At 39.0% G+C, this 18233-nt stretch overlaps 1 pseudogene; it reads left to right on the top strand.

Annotated features, from left to right (window-relative positions):
• Nucleotides 1–16685, top strand: part of LOC110316748 — a 24371-nt pseudogene extending 7686 nt beyond the window's left edge.
• Nucleotides 16686–18233: the final 1548 nt, after the last annotated feature.

Genomic DNA, 18233 nt, shown 5'->3' with positions numbered 1-18233 from the left:
TTGTTTTGCTTTGCTTTGCTTTGCTTTGCTTTGGATTTTCAAGACAGGATATTTTTTGTGTATCCCTGAATATCCTGGACTTCACTATGTAGACCAGTCTGGTCTTGAACACGGAGACCTAAAGGCATGTATCACCACACCCAGCTTACTGTTAATTTACTTTCATATGTTTCTGTTGCTGCTTTGTGGCATTGAAGATTGAACATGGGGCCTCATGCATGCCACTGAACTACATACTAATTGCATAAATAATTTTGCAAGTAATTTCCGTATACAGTTAGTCATTATAAGAAAATCATCTGCTGTAGCTGTCAGATATTCCAGATACTTTTTATTAAAATGGCTTTTTACAGAGTATAGGTGTAAATTGGTTATATACAGTCACATAAAGATAATTCAGGTTACTTTTGTGTGTGGGGGCATGGTTCTAGTTTCTTTGTTTCTGTATTAAGGTATTACAAATAAAAACAGTTAGTGCAAAACAGGTTTTGCTTCAGTTTATATGTTTATAGTCCCCTTAGTTAAAAAAGTCAGGGCAGGAAATCAAACAGGAATCTGAAGCAGAAACCATCGAGGGATGCTGCTTGCTTGCTTGCTTGATTGCTTGCTTGCTTGCCTGCTTGCTTGAGCACATGGTCATTTGTTTCCTTATACACTCTGTAACCACCTTCCCAGGGAATTGTACTCCCTACAGTGAAGTAGGCCTTGTTATATCCATTAACATTCCAGACAGTCCCTCTTAGACTTGTCGGAAGACCAATCTAGTCTGGATAATTTGAGATGGCCCTTTCAAATGACTCTAGGCTGTGTTGACAGATCTGCTAGTGTTCTTGTTGAGGTGCAGGGGTGGGGCAGGGGAAGACTGCACGACTAGAGACCAGAGGTTATGGTCTTCATTGCTTTTCACTATTTTTTTCCAAGACAGGGTGCCTCATTGTATTTAATGCTTGCCAGTTGGCTAGAAGGGTTAGTCAGTGTGCAGTGGCTCTCTGTCTCTGTCTCTCAAGGTCTGAAATTATAGGAACATATGACCACACCTGGCTTTTGTATGTGGGTGCTGGGTATCCCATCCCCGGTCCTCATGCTTGCCAAGGAAACACCATCAAATGATTTCCCCAGCTCCTCGGGTTGCTTTCTGATTTTAAACTTTCACTCTGTTCTTTATTAGTCCAAATCATTAGAAGCTCAGGAGTCCTTATTTTTCTAATAGATGCAAATTATTTTTGTGAAGTTGCCTAGGAAAGCTACATCATTGGCAAAATAGAGAGTAAAATATGAAAAAAAAGAATGCTTTTACACACTATGCCGTAAATATCTCATGGAACTTACTACCTTGCATTACAGGGCTTGCCACTCACACTAGTTTAGAATTTCTCAAGGGCAGAGACCATGTTTTATTCATCTGTTGATCCACAAAGCTGGCAGGTAATATGACTTCAATAAAGATGTGATGAATTATTGAATGAATGCATGAACACTGAGAACAAGTTCCTAAGTTTTCAAGTTCAGCTTGGTCAGGGCAACATGAAAGGGTCATGATGGCTAACTACTCAGTTCTCTGAAGAAACTTGAGATTCCATTGGCCAGAGAAGTACCAGACCTGAATGCTGAGAAGAGTCTTCTAAGTAGAAGCCTTTGAAGGAATCTCTTCCCAACACTGGAGTAGGACAAGTCCTTGCCTTTGGTTTTTAATTAGCTTGCCTTAAAAGAGTGGGCAGAGGGAAAATGAAAGAAGTATGGTAATTGGTGACGTTCTGTGTTTTTAAAATCCTTTGAAGTTTTAAATGCTAATCTGGAATAACAGGGCTTTTTGGGAATCTGAGAAAATCTCTACTGCAGTTTATCTCAGCAAATATTTACTTAGCAGTAAATACAGCTAATACGCTATTTCACAAGGACAGAATTTTTACAGAAAATAACAGGTGATCAAGACATTTGGTTAGTAGTATAATGCAGTGAGATTTTAAGGAAGGGTACAAGTGAGTCACCTAGAAGAATTAACTTAAATCTATTGAAATTTATTTGACAAGGAAATTATATACAAACAAAAATATAAAGTGATATGATAAAGATATAAATAAAACAACCATAGATTTAAAATCTTGTCAATCATTAAATATCATGACTTTTGATGGTTATCTACAGAAGTGGTTATCAACCTTCCTAATGTTGCGACCATTTATGACAGTTCCTCATGTTGTGGTGACCCCCAAACCCTAAAACTACTTCATTGCTACTTGATAATTGCTATTTTGTTAATGTTATAAATCATAATATAAATCAGATATGCAGAACATCTGATCTGCACTCCAAAGGGATCATGACCCACAGGTTGAGAACAACTAATGTACAGTCATGTATTAATGACTAAAATATTTTCTAAGAAATGGGTGATATTATCGTTATGTGTCATACCATATACACATACCAATTTATCTGGTCTAGCTTCAGCTGTATAGTATATAATTTTGATGAAGCCTATAACTGGTAGACTACAAATCTGTACTTCTTAGCATGAATGATCTAGTAAATTGCAACTCATGGTAAGAATTTTGATTTAAATATATCTAAACATAGGAAAGAAATTTCAGTTTCATTATTATTAACCACGTGGGACTACCAGTGGTCATGACTGTAAATGTATACTAAAGTGTGATATATGGGCTGCTTATTAGATGGTTCACCCAAATAATAACTTATTGTTAACTTATCAAGATACTTTTACTAGCTGACTCATACCAACATGAGGAGCTGAACTTAGGGGTTATAACATTAGGAAGATTCAGAAATGCAGCTTTATGCAATGCTATATTAATGATTAAGTGTGAATGAATGCTATATTCACACTTGTAGAATTGACCTCTGCTTCATTTTGTTTGCTTTTTAAAATACATATATATATATACATATACATGTATATATATCTTCGTATAGATGTTTAAATGTTGAAAAACTAAGATAACATACAATACTAATAATATTGATCATTAGCCTTTTCTAATATTTAGTAAGTCTTATTTTTGGAGCATGTGTCCTTTGGAAATGCAAAGATGTGTATTCCCTTTAAATGATTGCTCTATATGCTGAACTTTAAATATACATTCTTAGTCTTTTATTCTAAATTAAATAAAGAGCTAAAAGTATGATTAAGTAGCTTCAGATAGGCCTTCAAAGGTTACTACTGCTTCTTTGTCCCTTTGATAAAGGATGTGGCTGTCTTATGATGGAAAATATTTCATTGGTGTTGGCTTACAGTTTCAGAGGTTTAGTCCATTATCATCATGTGTCTTAGTCAGGGTTTCTATTCCTGCACAAACATCACGACCAAGAAGCAAGTTGGGGAGGAAAAGGTTTATTCGGCTTACATTTCCATAATGCTTTTGATCACCAAAGGATGCAGGACTAGAACTCAAGCAGGTCAGAAAGCAGGAGCTGATACAGAAGCCATGGAGGGATGTTCTTTACTGGCTTGCTTCCCCTGGCTTGCTCAGCCTGAATCCAAGACTACCAGCCCAGAGATGGTCCCACCCACAAGGGGCCTCTCCCCCTTGATCACTAATTGAGAAAATGTCCCACAGCTGGATCTCATAGGGGCATTTCCACAACTAAAGCTCCCTTTTCTGTGATAACTCCAGCTGTGTCAAGTTGACACAAAGCTAGCCAGTACATCATGGGAGGAAAGATGGCAACATGCAGGGAGACATGATGCTAGAAAAGGAGCTAAGAATCTACATCTTGATCTTTGGGCAGCAGGAGCCATACTGGAATTAGCTCAAGTATATAAGACCTCAAAGCCTGCCTACACGGTGAAACACTTCCTCTAGCAAAGGCATACCTACTTCAACAAGGGCACACCTCTTTTTTATTATTTTATTTGTTTACATTTCATCCATTGCCCCCCTCCCAGTCCCCCCTCCCATAGTTCCACATCCCATTTCCCCTTCTCTTTACCTCCAAGATGGTGCTCCCCTCCACTAGGCATCCTCCCTCCCTGGGGCCTCAAATTTCTCTCGACACATCTTCTCCCACTGAGGCCAAACCAGGCAGACCTCTGCTACATATGTGCTGGGGGGCCTCAGACTGGCTCATGTATGCTCCTGGTTGATGGCTCAGTCTCTGGGAGCTCCCTAGGGTCTGAGTTAGTTGAGGCTGCTGGTCTTCCTATGAGTTCACTCTCCCTTTCTGCTTCTTCAGTCCTTAAGGGTCCCTGACTTCAGTCCAGTGGTAGGGTGTTAGTATCTGTGTCTGTCTCAGTCCGCTGCTGATAGGACCTCTCAGAGGACAGCCATGCCAGGCTCCCTTCTGTAAGCACACCATAACATCATCAGTAATGCTGTCAGGCCTTGGTGTAACCTCATGAGATAGATCCCAAGTTGGGCCAGTCACTGGAATGCCTTTCCTTTAGTCTCTACTCCACTATTGTCCCTGAAGTTCTTTTAGATAGGAATAATTCTGGGTCAGAAAATTTGACTGTGGGGTGGTAACCCCATTCCTCCACTTGGGGCCCTATCTACCCGATGTGAACTCTTTGAGTTCTCTCTCCCCACTGTTGGGCATTTTGGGTAAGTTTATGTATTAGTCAGGGTTCTCAAGAGTCACAGAACTTATGGATAGTCTCTATATAGTAAAGGAATTTATTGATTCCTTTACTATATTCCCAACAATGGTTCAGTCATAGCTGTGAATGGAAGTCCGAGGATCTAGCAGTTGCTCAGTCCCACAGGGCAAGCAGGCAAAAAAGCGAGAGAGCCTCCCTTCTTCCAATGTCCTTATATGGTCTCCAGCAGAAGTTATAGCCCAGATTAAAGGTGTGTGCCACCACACCTTTAATCCCAATGGCCTTGAACTCAGAGATCTCCCTGTCTTAATCTTCTGGAATCTACACTCACTATGCCTCAAGATCTCCACACCAAGATCCAGATCAGAAACTTCTATCTCCCAGCCTCCAGATTAGGGTCACTGGTGAGTCTTCCAATTCTGGATTGTAGTTCATTCCCAATAGAGTCAAGTTGACAACCAGGAATAGCCACTACAGGTCACCCCCATTGAGTCCTGAGAGCTTTTCACATCCCAGTTCTCTGGGAATTTCTAGAGAGTCCCCACACCTCCCACTTCCAGAATCTGCGTGTTTCCATTCATTCTCCCGGCCCTTTGGGCTTCTCTCCTGTTCTCTCCAACCCCATACCCACCCGATCATGTTCCCCTTTTACCCTCCGCCTCCCCTTTCCCACCCCTCGCTCCCTCTCCCTTCCATGATCACTCTGTTTCCCCTTCTAAGTGGAACTGAAGCACCCTTACTTGAGTCTTCCTTCTTGTTAAACTTCTTAAGGTCTGTGGCTTGGATCCTGACTATCCTATATTTGGGGGCTAAAATCCACTTAGTGAGTACATACTATGCATATACTTTTGGGTCTGGATTACCTCACTCAGGATGATGTTTTCTGGGTCCATCCTTTTGCCTGCAAAGTTCATGATGTCATTGTTTTTAATAGCTGAATAGTATTTAATGTAAATGAACCACATTTTCTGTATCCATTCTTTGGTTGAGAGACATATGGGTTGTTTCTAGCTTCTGGCTATTACAAATAAGGCTGCTATGAACATAGTGTAGCATGTGTCTTTGTGGTATGGTGGAGCATCTTTTGGGTATATGTCCTTGAATAGTATAGCTGGATCTTCAGGTAGAACTATTTCTAGCTTTCTGAGGAACCACCAGATTGATCTCCAGAGTGGTTGTACCTTTTTGCAATCCCATCAGTCATGGAGGAGTGTTCCTCTTCCTCCACATCCTCGCTAGCATCTGCTGTCATGTGAGTTTTTGATCTTAGGCATTGTGATTGGTGTAAGGTGGAATTTCAGGGTCGTTTTGATTTGCATTTTTCTGATAATTTTGGGTACTTCTTGGCCATTCAAGATTTCTTGTTGAGAATTCTCTGTTTAGCTCTGTACCTCATTTTAAAATTGGGCTATTCTTTTCTTTGTAAGTTAACCTCTTGAGTTCTTTACATCAGCTCTCTATCAGATGTAGAGTTAGTAATGAAATTTTCACAATCTGTAGGTTGCTGATTTGTCCTATTGATGGTGTCCTTTGCCTCACAGAAGCCTCTCAGTTTCATGAAGTTCCATTTATCAATTGTTGATTTTATAGCCTGAGCCATTGGTGTTCTATTTAGGAAGTTTCTCCCTGTGCCAATGAGTTTGAGGTTCTTTTCCACTTTCTCTTCTATTAGATGCAGTGTATCTGGTCCTTGATCCACTTGGACTTAACCTTTGTGCAATGTGATAAACATGGATCTATTTTTATTCTTCTACATGCAGACAACCAGTCAGACCAACACCATTCATTGAAGATGCTTTCTTTTTTTCCACTGTATGCTTTTGGCTTCTCTATGAGAGATCACGTGTCCATAGGTATGTGATTTTATTTCTGGGTCTTTGATTCTAATCCATTGATCTACCTGTTTGTCTCTATACCAATACCACTTGGTCTTTGTCACTATTGCTTTGAAGTACAGGTTGAGGTCAGGGATGGTGGTTCCCCTTTTTGTTGTTGTTCAGAATTGTTTTGGCTATTCTGTTTTGTTTTGTTTTGTTTTGTTTTGTTTTGTTTTGTTTTCCATGTCAAGTTGAGAATTGTTCTTTCGATGTCTGCGAAGAATTGTGTTGGGATTTTGATGGGTATTGCACTGAATCTGTAGATTGAATTTGGCAGGATGGCCATTTTTACTATGTTAACCCTACCAATCCACGAGCATGGGAGATCTATCCATCTTCTGAGGTCTTCTTCGATTTCTTTCTTCAGGNATTTGAAGTTCTTGTCATACAGATCTTTCATTTGCTTGGTAAGAGCTACACCAAGATATTTTATGGTATTTGTTGCTATTGTCAAGGGTGCCATTTCCCTAATTTCTTTCTCAGCCTGTTTGCCGTTTGTGTAAAGGAAGGTTACTGATTTATTTGAGTTAATTTTATATCCAGCCACTTTGCTGAAGTTGTTTGTCAGCTGTATGGGTTCTCTGGTGGAATTTTGGGGTCCCGTATATATACTACCACAACATCTGCAAATAGTGTTGCTTTGACTTCTTTCTTCTCAATTTGTGTCCCCTTGATCTCTTTTTGTTGTCTAATTGTTCTAGTTAGAACTTCAAGTACTGTATTGAATAGATAAAGAGAGAGTAGTCAGTCTTTTCTTGCCCCCGATTTTAGTGAGGATGCTTCAAGTTTCTCTTCATTTAATTTGATGTTGGCTATTGGTTTTGCTATATATTGCTTTTATTATATTTAGGTACGTGCCCTTAATGTCTGATCTCTCCAGCTTTTTAACGTGAAGGTGTGCTGTATTTTGTCAAAGGATTTTTCAGCATCTAATGAGATGATCATGTAACTTTTTGAGTTTGTTTACATAGTGGTTATGTTGATGGAGTTTCATCTCTACTGAATCAGCTCTGCATCCATAGCATGATGCCTACTTGAGTGTGGTGAATGCTGGTTTTGATATGTTCTTCAATTTTGTCTTCAAGAACTTTATTAAGTATGTTTTCATTGATATTAATAAGTGAAATTGGCCTGAAGTTCCCTTTCTTTGTTGGGTCTTTGGGTGGTTTAGCTATCAAGTAACTATGGCATGGCTTAGGTAGTGTTCCTTCTGTTTCTGTTTTGTGGAATAGTTTGAGAAATACTGGTATTAGCTTTTGTTTGAAGGTCTAGTAGAATTTTGCAGTAATGCCATCTTGCCCTAGGCTTTTTTGGTTGGGAGGTTTTTAATGACTACTTCTATTTCCTTAGGGGTTATGGAACTGTTAAATAATTTACCTGATCTTGATTTAACTTTGGTATGTGGTATTTGTCTAGAAAATCATCCATTTCATCTAGATTTTCCAGGCATATTGAGTATAGGCTTTTGCAGTAAGATCTGATACATTTTTAAAAATTTCCTTAGTTTCTGTTGTTCTATCTTCCTTTTCATTTCTGATTTTGTTAACTTGGACACTGTCTTTGTGCCCTTTAGTTAGCTTGGCTAGGGTTTATCTATCTTGTTGATTTTTCTCAAGAACCAGCTCTTGGTCTTGGTGATTCTTTGTATCATTTTCTTTGTTTCCAATTCTTTGATTTCAGCTTCTAGTTTGGCTATTTCCTGCCATCTATTCTTCTTGGGTGTGTTCGCTTCTTTCTTTTCTAGAGCTTTCAAGTGTGCTGTTAAATTGGTAGTATGGTATCTCTCAAATTTCTTTATGAAGGCACTCAGTACTATGAATTTTCCTCTTAACACTACTTTTATTTTGTCCCATAAGTTTGAGTATGCTGTGACTTCATTTTCATTGAGTTCTATAAAGCTCTTAATTTCTTTCTTTATTTCTTCCCTGACCAAGTTATTGAATAGGGAGTTGTTCAGTTTCTATGAGTATGTGGGCTTTCTGTTATTTTTTGTTGTTATTGAAGTCAAGCCTTAGTGCATGGTGATCTGAAAGATGCATGGGATTATTTCAATAATCTTGTATCCATTGAGGCTTGTTTTGTGATTGATCATATGCTCAATTTTGTAGAAAGTTTCATGAGGTTCTGAGAAGGCATATTTTCTTGCTTTGGCGTGAAATGTTCTGTAGATATCTGTTAAATCTATTTGGTTCATAACTTCTGTTAATTTCACTGTGTATCTGTTTAGTTTCTGTTTCAATGACCTGTCCATTGGTGAGAATGGGGTGTTGAAGTCTCCCACTATTATTATACGGGGTTCAATGTGTGTTTTGGGCTTTAGTAAAGTTTATTTTATGAATGTGGGTGCCCTTGCATTTGGAATATAGATGTTCAGGATTGAGACTTTCTCATGGTGGATTTTTCCTTTGATGAATATGAAGTGTCCTTCCCCATCTCACTTGATAACTTTTGGCTGAAAGTCTATTTTATTGGATATTAGAATGGCTTTTTTCTTGGGATCACTTGCTTGGAAGACTTTTTTCCAGCCTTTACTCTGAGGTAGTATCTGCCCTTATTATTGAGTTGTGTTTCTTGTATACAACAAAATGCTGGATTCTACTTACATATCCAGTCTTTTATCCTGTGTCTTTTTATTAGAGAACTGAATACATTAATGTTGAGAGGTATTAAAGATTGGTAATTGCCATTTCCTTTTATTTTTGTTGTTGGAAGTGGTATTATGTGTATGTGATTCTTTCCTTTGGAGTTTGTTGTGAGGTATTTAATTTCTTGTGTTTTCTTGGGTGCAGTTACCCTCCTTGTATTGGTGTTTCCCTTCCACTATCCTCTGTAGGGCTGGATGAGCAGAATGATATTGTTTAAATTTGGTTTTGTCATGGAATATCTTGGTTTTTCCATCTATGACAATTGAGAGTTTTGCTGGGTATAGTAGTTTGGGATGGCATTTATATTCTCTGAGGATCTGAATGACATCTGTTCAGGATCTTCTGGCTTTTAGAGTCTCTGTTGAGAAGTCAGGGGTAACTTTTATAGGTCTGCCTTTATATGTTACTTGGTCTTTTCTCCTTAGATCTCTTAATATTCTTCCTTCTGTGCATCTAGTGTTTTGATTATTATGTGATGGGAAAATTTTCTTTTCTGGTCCAACCTATTTGGTGTTCTGTAGACTTATTTTACATTTATAGCCATGTCTTTGTTTAGGTTAGGGAAGTTTTTTATGATTTTTTTGAAGATGTTTTTTGGCTCTTCAGTGTGGGAATCTTTATCCTATTCTACTCCTAATATTCTTAGGTTTCATTGTATTCTCAATTTCCTGGATTTGAGGGGTTAGGAGTTTTTTTACACTTTATATTGTCTTTGACTGATATTTCAATATCTTCTATGTCTGAGATTCTCTTTTCTATCCCTTGTACTCCATTGGTGATGCTTTCATCTTTACCTTTTGGTCTTTTTCTTAGGTGGTCCATCTCCAGGGTTGCCTCCATTTGCGATTTTTTTAATTGTTTATATTTCCATTTTTAGGTCTTTGACTGGTTTGTTCAGTTCCTTCACCTGCTTAATTATATTTTCCTGTATTTCTTTAAGGAATTTATTTGTTTCCTCTTTAAGGGCATCTACTTGCTTGCCTGGGTTTTTTCTGTTTTTCTCTAAGCAAGTTGTTTATATCCTTAAAGGCCTTTTCATGAGATGGGATTTTAGGTCAGAATCTTGCTTTTCAGGTGTGTTAGGGTATCTAGAGCTTTCTGTGGTGAGAGAACTGGTTTGTGATGTTGTTGAATTGCATTGGCTTTTGTGTTTTGTATTGTTGTGCTTGCCTCTTCCCATCTGGTTATCTCTGGTGTTAACTGGCCTGGGTGTCTCTGACTGGAGCAGGCCTCCTTGGAGGTGGGTAGAGCTCTGTGATATGGGTTAGAGCAGGCCTCTGTGTATCTAGTTAGAGCAGTTCTTTTGTGTCCCTGGTTATTGCAAGCCTCCTGGGATACAGGCAGGTTTTGTCCCTGGTTACATCAGACTTCCTGGGAGACAGGTTGTGAGGTGTGGGAGGAAAGTGGGCTGCCGATTTGGCCTGAGTGGAGGAGTTGACCAGAAGTCAGATGTAACCCAGGCATACAGAGTAGTTCCTGTGTCAGCTGGGCTCTGGGCATGTCTCAAATGGTGTAGGTTTTTGGGCAGGAGTCTCACTTGTGTCCATGGTTGTTGAAGGCCTCCTAGGAGACAGGGAGGCTGAGGGGTGTAGGAGGTGAGCAGGCCCGCCCATCTGGCCTGGGTGGAGAAGCAGACCAGAAGCAAGACCACACCTCTTAATAATGCTACTCTCTATTGACCAAGCATTTACACGAGTCTATGGGGGCCATTCTTATTCAAACCAACACAATGTCTATAATAGTTAAAATCATCCTAAAATAAAAGACTAGTTGTATAACATAATTATTTTCCAATGGCTATTTAATGACCTTTAATTTTATATATAGAAACAGTATACATAGAGAGATGATAGATCAATGAAATAAGTTTTTTTTCAAAGTAATTTACATATGGTAACAATTTAATGGTATCAAAGCATTTAGAATAAAATGTAATAGACTTCTGCCTTATTGTTCTTAATGTTTGTTTCATTTTTGGAGGTAATTATAATTTACATTTTTAATTTTAGCAGTTGATTTTGTAAGTCAAAACTATAGGCTCATACGCCTTTTGAATCATTAAAATTGAGTGAGATCTTTAAAATGGAAGTGTGAATTTTAGATAACTTATATTCTCTCCTTAGTTCTAGGAGTTGATATAATTTGTTGTTTTGTTAGTTACAATGTTTATGGTATTTATATATTTAAGAATACGACTTTACTCCAATTCCATCGTCTTGAACCAGTATCTCTTGACCTCTTTTCTTAAAAGATAAAGAAAAATGGTATCTTTATGCTTTCCCTCTCTTTCCTCCAATCCCCCCCCCCCGCACACAGCTGTCTTGTCACTTTTCATATTTGCTAATAATATCTTCCGCCCTGAATTACAGCACAACCTTTCTTCCATTAGCTTTAGGATAATCCTGAGAGGCTAATCAATAAGTAGCATTGACATGATTCAAACATTTGTTAACACTTAGGCAAGCCGGGTGTGGTGGCTCACGCCTTTAATCCCAGCACTCGGGAGGCAGAGGCAGGCAGATTTCTGAGTTTGAGTCCAGCCTGGGCTACAGAGTGATGTTCCAGGACTGCCAGGGCTATACAGAGAAACCCTGTCTCAAAAAACCAAAACCAAAACCAAACAAGACAAAAAACCAAAAACAAACAAAAACAAAAACCACTTAGGCAAAGAATCTTTCTTTTACTCAGGAGTCTCCAGTGTTATAACTGTAGGAAAAGTTAAAGAACTTTCCCTTCATTAAATACTCCATATCATGTTAATTACCTTCTTTGTTAAATATTTGAAGCATTACCCAATTACCCATTGACTTTTTCACTCCTATTTCTATAGTTTGTCTTTCCTTATACTCATTTAGTATTTGCCTTGTATTTATGCATCTACTCTTATCAACTTTTTTCTCTCATTTCCATAACTTTTTGGTCGAACATGATTTTAATATTTTCAACTGTTAATATTCAACTAACTTTGCTAAATTAATCTAGACTTACTAGAGTTCTCTTCATTTTCATAAATTCCTTAGAATACTCTATATGTACAAAATAATGTCATTTGTTAACAGGGTCTTGTCCTGGGATAAATTGTGTCTTTGCAACATACTTGTGGTTAAATCCTAAATACCAGCACCATTGAACGTGATGACCTCTGGAGAGGGGCTGCTATACAGCGATGACTGAGTTAGCATGGGGTCCTTAGTGTGGGACTTCAATCCCAAATGATCGATGTCCTTAAGGATAAGGAAAAGGGAAAGACAGAGAAAACCTGATGTTAATATACAAGAAGCCTTTAGAAGAAACCAAGCCTGTCACACATTCATCTCAGACTTTTAACTTCTAAAAGTGTTAGATATAGATTTCTGTTTGATGAACCACCCAGTCTACAATGCATTGTTATGGTAGATGTAACAAAATTTTAATTTCCCTTCTTCGTTTTGTTCCCCATTACAATGGGTAGAATTTCCCAACTAGAATCCCAAAGTATAAATAAGAAAAAGGCTTCTCCTTTATTTCCACGACTGTGGTGGCAGGGTTCAATAGTTCATTATTAAGTGCAGTCTTAGTTGGAGGTTAGATTTTCTAAAAATATCACTTATCTAGCTGAGAAATTTTCTTTCTATTTCTAGTTTGTTGGAAGTTGTTTTTCAAATAACGATTTTATGCCAGACTTCTAAATGCTTTGTCTAAAATTATGGATCATGATTTCATTTTGCTTTGACCTCTGACTTGATTTTTTGATGAGTACACCACATTCTTATTCCTGGGATAAACTTTGCATAGTTAGATTATAGTGATAATTTTCATAGAATAATGAATTTTATTTTGCAATATTCTGAGAAACATTTGTCTATGTTCATGGGGATTATTAGTTTGTAGTTTTCTAGGTTTTGCTGGTGAGACTGTGGTAACAGGGTTATGCTGGCCTCAGTGTGGAGGCCATGCAGAATTCAAGTTTGGGTGCTGGCTTTATACACTATGATAGAGTTAAACAAAAAAAAAAAAAAAATAGAGAACTCCTCTAAAGTACTTTCTCAGTGCATTCCAAAAGCTTTGTATAAATATAACAAAGGAACATCTTTAATTTGCCTCCACCCGAAAATTGTCAGTTAAATACTATAACTTGTGAAGTTGAAGCATAAAAAAAAAAAAAAGCACCCTTCCTCATCTCTTGGGCAAATATAATTCTCAGTGGTTAGTTTGTTCCATTTTATTTTCTCTAGAGAGAGAAGAACAAGACTAGGTGCTCTCAGATGAGTCAGAGAGACCTACCAAGCCCCAGATACTTCTGATCCCTCACTGAAATAAAAACCACTCTTCTGTGCATGTTAAATGAGGTTCTTGCTACCTGTCTGTAAGCCCTACAGTAAAATTACCTGCATCACTTACCTTCCAAGTGGAGGTAGCTTGTACACCTTGTCACTAGCATCTGCTTTGATTTCCTCCAAATCTGAGCAAGAGTTACATTCCAACGTGACCCAAAGAAGGACAGATATAAAGTACAACTCTAGAAGATAAGCTGTATCTACATTTCCAAAGTTTTGCTACTTTATATCAGCAATAATGGGTACAATGAATTTGGTAATAAAGTGGGATTATGGATGCTACAAAAACACGGGAGAAGAAGTGGGGTGTTGCAGTAAATCTCCCAAATAAGCCCCGGCAATGAAAACACAACACAGTTAATATGATTACATGCTGTGCTCCTAGATTGAACAGATCTAGCGCTATGCTACCGTCTTCCGCATCTATGAGACCCCTTAGAACTTGCCATTTCTCCAGGCCATGTGCTTCTGCTCAGCTTTTCTTTTCCTTCCTCCTCCTCTTTGTCCTCTTCCTTTTCCATTTTCTCCTTCTTCTCTCTCTCCTTCTCCTCCACCTTCCTTTATACCTGCCCAATCATTGGCTCTCCTTTATTTTACAAATTAAGGTGGGAAGCAGTTTTACAGGAAATCACCTGAGTGCTGAATCATTCCTTGTTAGCAGCCACTCACAGGGGAACAGAATTAACATCAAATATAATTAGCCCCAGGGCTATCCACAACAGTCAGGGAGGGGAGTAACATTGGGTAGGTTTGAATTGATGAATGAAGGGGCATAATCCAAGGCCTTCATGTAGACTCTTAAGCAATGAGAGTTGTTGTGCTTGATTCGGAATTAAATAAGTGTTGAGCAATACCCTGTATTTAATGAACTGGGGTAGTAAGAATACTATGATGAAAAGTATCTGAGTCCTCGGAAAATAGAAAGGCTGGCATTGGTGCATAATTCTCCTAAACTTCCTAATCTTGTTTGTTGGATTAGTCAGAAGACATTCCTTTGATCCAAATAGAGACATGATTTGAGAAGAGCCTCAGTAATATACAAAATACTCTCAGGGGATGCTCTCTGCCAAATGAGCACATGGATACAAATTGCTACAGTCTACATCAACTTCTAGATAGTAAGGATGCTAGGAAGACAGCATGAGCCAAGCAGCCCTGGCCAGACAGCCATTTAATGGCAGGTAACAGAACAGCTTTGGCCTTCTGCTTCATCACAAAGGACTGTGTGGGTCTCTGAATGAGCTGACTTACCACATTGTTCACTGATACATTAGACATTTACTGGTTCCTTCTAAGTTAATAGATGGGTAACATGTAACACTGAGGTCTTGCTTATTCTCTGTAATCAAAAGCCTGAGGTTTTGTTGTGGGCTGTCCTGATGCTGTTTGTGTTCTGACGTTAATTCTGCTTCCTCACGAGGGGTTGTCCCTGAAGAGCAGTCCATCAGACACTTAGGTGATCTCATGTGGCCCTTCTCCCTATTTTAACTACTCAATAAAGGCTAGAGCCTGTGATAGGACAGTGAAGGGGAAAGGTGGGACTGAAGGTTTAAGAGGTGGGGGTGGAGCAGGTAGAAAGAAGAGGATGAGAGGGGAAGGAGAAGGGACTGAAGAAGAGGAGGAAGCCACGATGGACCAGAACCATGTGATCAGTGGAAACTACAAGCTGGGGAATAAACTATAGCTGGGGAATAAGTTAGTACAGTGCTAGATCTGCCCAATCTAGGCTTATAGCTAACAATTGTAATAACTGGATTGTGTGTTTTTATATGGGCTTATTGGGGTTGGAAATTCTAGTAACAGGTTTGGCAAAGAGAATTTTGATTTGAACCATGCTAGATTCTAAAACTTGAGTAACTTTCCATGTCTAGCTCCCCCTGGTGATGGGAGATTAGTACATTTGAGAAATGAAACGGGACTTGAGGCACCAGTTTTGAACCGTGCTCTTTTGAGTTGTGTGGCTGTTTTTCTGGGAATTACCGAGCTTGCAGAACGCGATAGGAGGTGGACTCCTTCAAGGTCGCTAAATTTTACAGCGACCTGCAAAATTTAGCCAAAAGGCTGGGCCTCCGAGCTAACCTGAGGGCAGACAAGTTGTTAAGAGTCTTGAAAGCACACCTGAATCCAGAAACAAGGAGAGAAAATAAAAATCAGGATGAAAATCAATCTTCTGTGTCCTCCATTGATGAGACTGAGGTACAAGTTAGCAGTGAGGAGCAAGCTGAGACGGAATCCGGTGGTCGTGTCACCAAAGCGAGGAGGAGAAGGAAGCACAAGACCATCCATGGAATTCCTACCTCCTAGGATCATTTGGAGATGAAAGGAACTCATAGTACTAACTTCCCAAATCAAAAAAAATCAGGAAAATCAAGACCCCAGAGCTACTACAAAAGTTCCTTCTCTGCCGGAGCAGAGGCCAGAGGACGGAATGCAGCTTCCTCAGGAGAAGGAGAAGTAAACGACAGTAAAGATTCAAAGAGGCCTTTAGAAAAAAAGATCTCTATGCACGGATGAGTTTTCTAAACTTGGGAACAATAAAAGGAACTTCAGCCACGACACCAAACTTTAAGAAGCTTCATGAGGCTCGTTTTCAGAAAATGGAATCCATTGATGACTATATTGTGAGGAAGAAGAAACCCCTTAAGGAACACGGTTCACTTAATGAACTAAAGCTTGACAGAAAAGGGATAGTGACTCCAGTTCCTCCAAGAGGAAGACTCTCTGTACCCTGTACTCCTGCCAGGCAGCAGTGCCCACAAGGCCACTCAGCCACTAAAATGAATGTCAGGTTTTCCGCTGCTACTAAAGACAATGAACATAAGTACTCACTGACCAAGACACCAGCCAGAAAGTCTCCACATGTCACTGTGCCTGGGAGTGCTTCAAAAGGCCAGGCTGAATTCGGGACACCCAAGTCAAAGACCACTGAAAGGATTTCTACAGCAGTTATTACCCCATTCAAGTTGATGACTGGAGCAATACAGACTCCAGGTTCTAGTAAGAAACCAGTATTTGATCTCAAAGCAAGCTTGTCTCGTCCCCTCAACTACAAGCCACACAAAGGAAAGCTGAAACCTCGGGGACAAGCTAAAGAGAACAATTCTCTGAACGAATGTGTAAGCAGAGTTACCTTCCACAGGAAAACTTACAAACAACCTCATCTCCAAACCAGGGAAGAACAACGGAAGAGACATGAGCAAGGATGAGAGGGGAGGGAAAAAAAGCTTTTGGAAGCTCGAAGAAACCTGGGTGTGACTAAAGTCCAGTGACCCTGTCTGTCCCTTTACTCCTAACTTGTTTTCCTTTTATGTTTTCATACTCTTTCTCTACCTCAGTCAAAAGCTCTTTTCTATCACAACTTTTGGTTATAGTTTGTGTAGTGTCTCTTCTGTGCTATATCTGAGAATACATTATCTATCACCTTAAAGTTCATAACTAAAATCGTTTTCATCTAATGTCCTATACAACTCCAATTTTTAAAAGGCTTGATCTCATGATTCTTCACAGAGGTTTTTCATGTTAGGGTGCTGATCGCTCTGAGGGAGTATTAGCCTTATTGAAATCTTATTTTATCAAGGTAAAAAGTTTTAGCTTATAAGAGCCTTGTTCTGAGATTTCATGTATTTGCCAATTGTCACTCATTATAATCCTAAACTAGAAAACCTCCACTCTCTCTACTTGTTAAATAAAAGCCACAGGGCAAAGGGTGTACCATTAAAAAAAAAAAAAAAGAAAAAAAGAAAAGGGACTTGAAGTATATTATAAGCCATTCCACCAGTTTGCTTTCTGTCCTCCTCTGGAGACAATTGTTATTGGAGTGAAATAGCTCTTCCTTTCCTGAGACTACTAGATCTCAGTTAATTACTAGTCTTTAGGTGTTGTTACTTGCATGAGCAGCAACTCAAAGAAGGTGATTAATGAAGTTCTTATCTGATTCTGCTCCGTAGTACACCCAGTCCTCCACGCAACTTGGTCTATAATGATGTATTCAGTTTTGTTTTTTTTTTTTAATGTAATGGTGAAATGGATGTACTGAAAACAACTCTGAGAATCATCACTTTGAAAGCATTATAGGAAAGGTGTAAATGACTTCTTCTCCTACACCAAATCTATTCAGTTCTCAAGCTGATAGTAGATTTCAGAAATACTAGATGGATTAATGCTAACATTAAACATTCAAAGATTTGTGCCTGGTCTATGCTAGAAAGATTACCAGCATCTTTCTGAGTTAGTGTTGCAAAGTAACAAGTGGCCTCCCTTTCCCTCCACCCTTTTTCTTTCCCTTTGCTATGCACAAATGGCAGAGTTGACCTTTTAAACAGTTAAGTTACAAAAAAGCCAAAAACTATACCAGGGCTCACAAGGTTCCAAATGCCCCATCATTCTGTCACTTTTTTGACTTACTTTTGCTTTACCACACAGAATACAGTAAAGTTAGGACAGCCTACTATTCCTCCTCTGACACTTCATTTGAGCACCCATATAAGCACCCTTGGCTGCAAGGTCTGTTTTGACACTAAGATTAGAGAATATCATTTGCTACATCCTTCTCAGTGAGTTTTTGTGGCTAGTTTATCCAATATGACAAGGCCTCCTCATTCTCTTCACCAGCAAATACCTCTTCTTCTCCTCCCTACCTCTTGCTGGCTCCTGCTCCCCTTCTCACGTCCCTTCTGCATCTTCCACCTTTTCTTTATCTGGACATCCTTCTTGATCACTAGAATGGAAACTCTATTCTAGACAGGAATAGAGTTTCAGGAAATTTGTAGACAGGAAATTTGTCTCAGTTAACTGTAGCTTATTAGAAAAGTACCGGCCACATCACCTTTTATAATTA

The sequence above is a fragment of the Mus pahari genome, chromosome 2 (genome assembly GCF_900095145.1).
Source record: "Mus pahari chromosome 2, PAHARI_EIJ_v1.1, whole genome shotgun sequence".
NCBI lineage: Eukaryota > Metazoa > Chordata > Mammalia > Rodentia > Muridae > Mus > Mus pahari.
The sequence above is the reverse complement of the archived record's forward strand: the minus strand, read 5'-3'. Positions and strand labels throughout refer to the sequence as shown.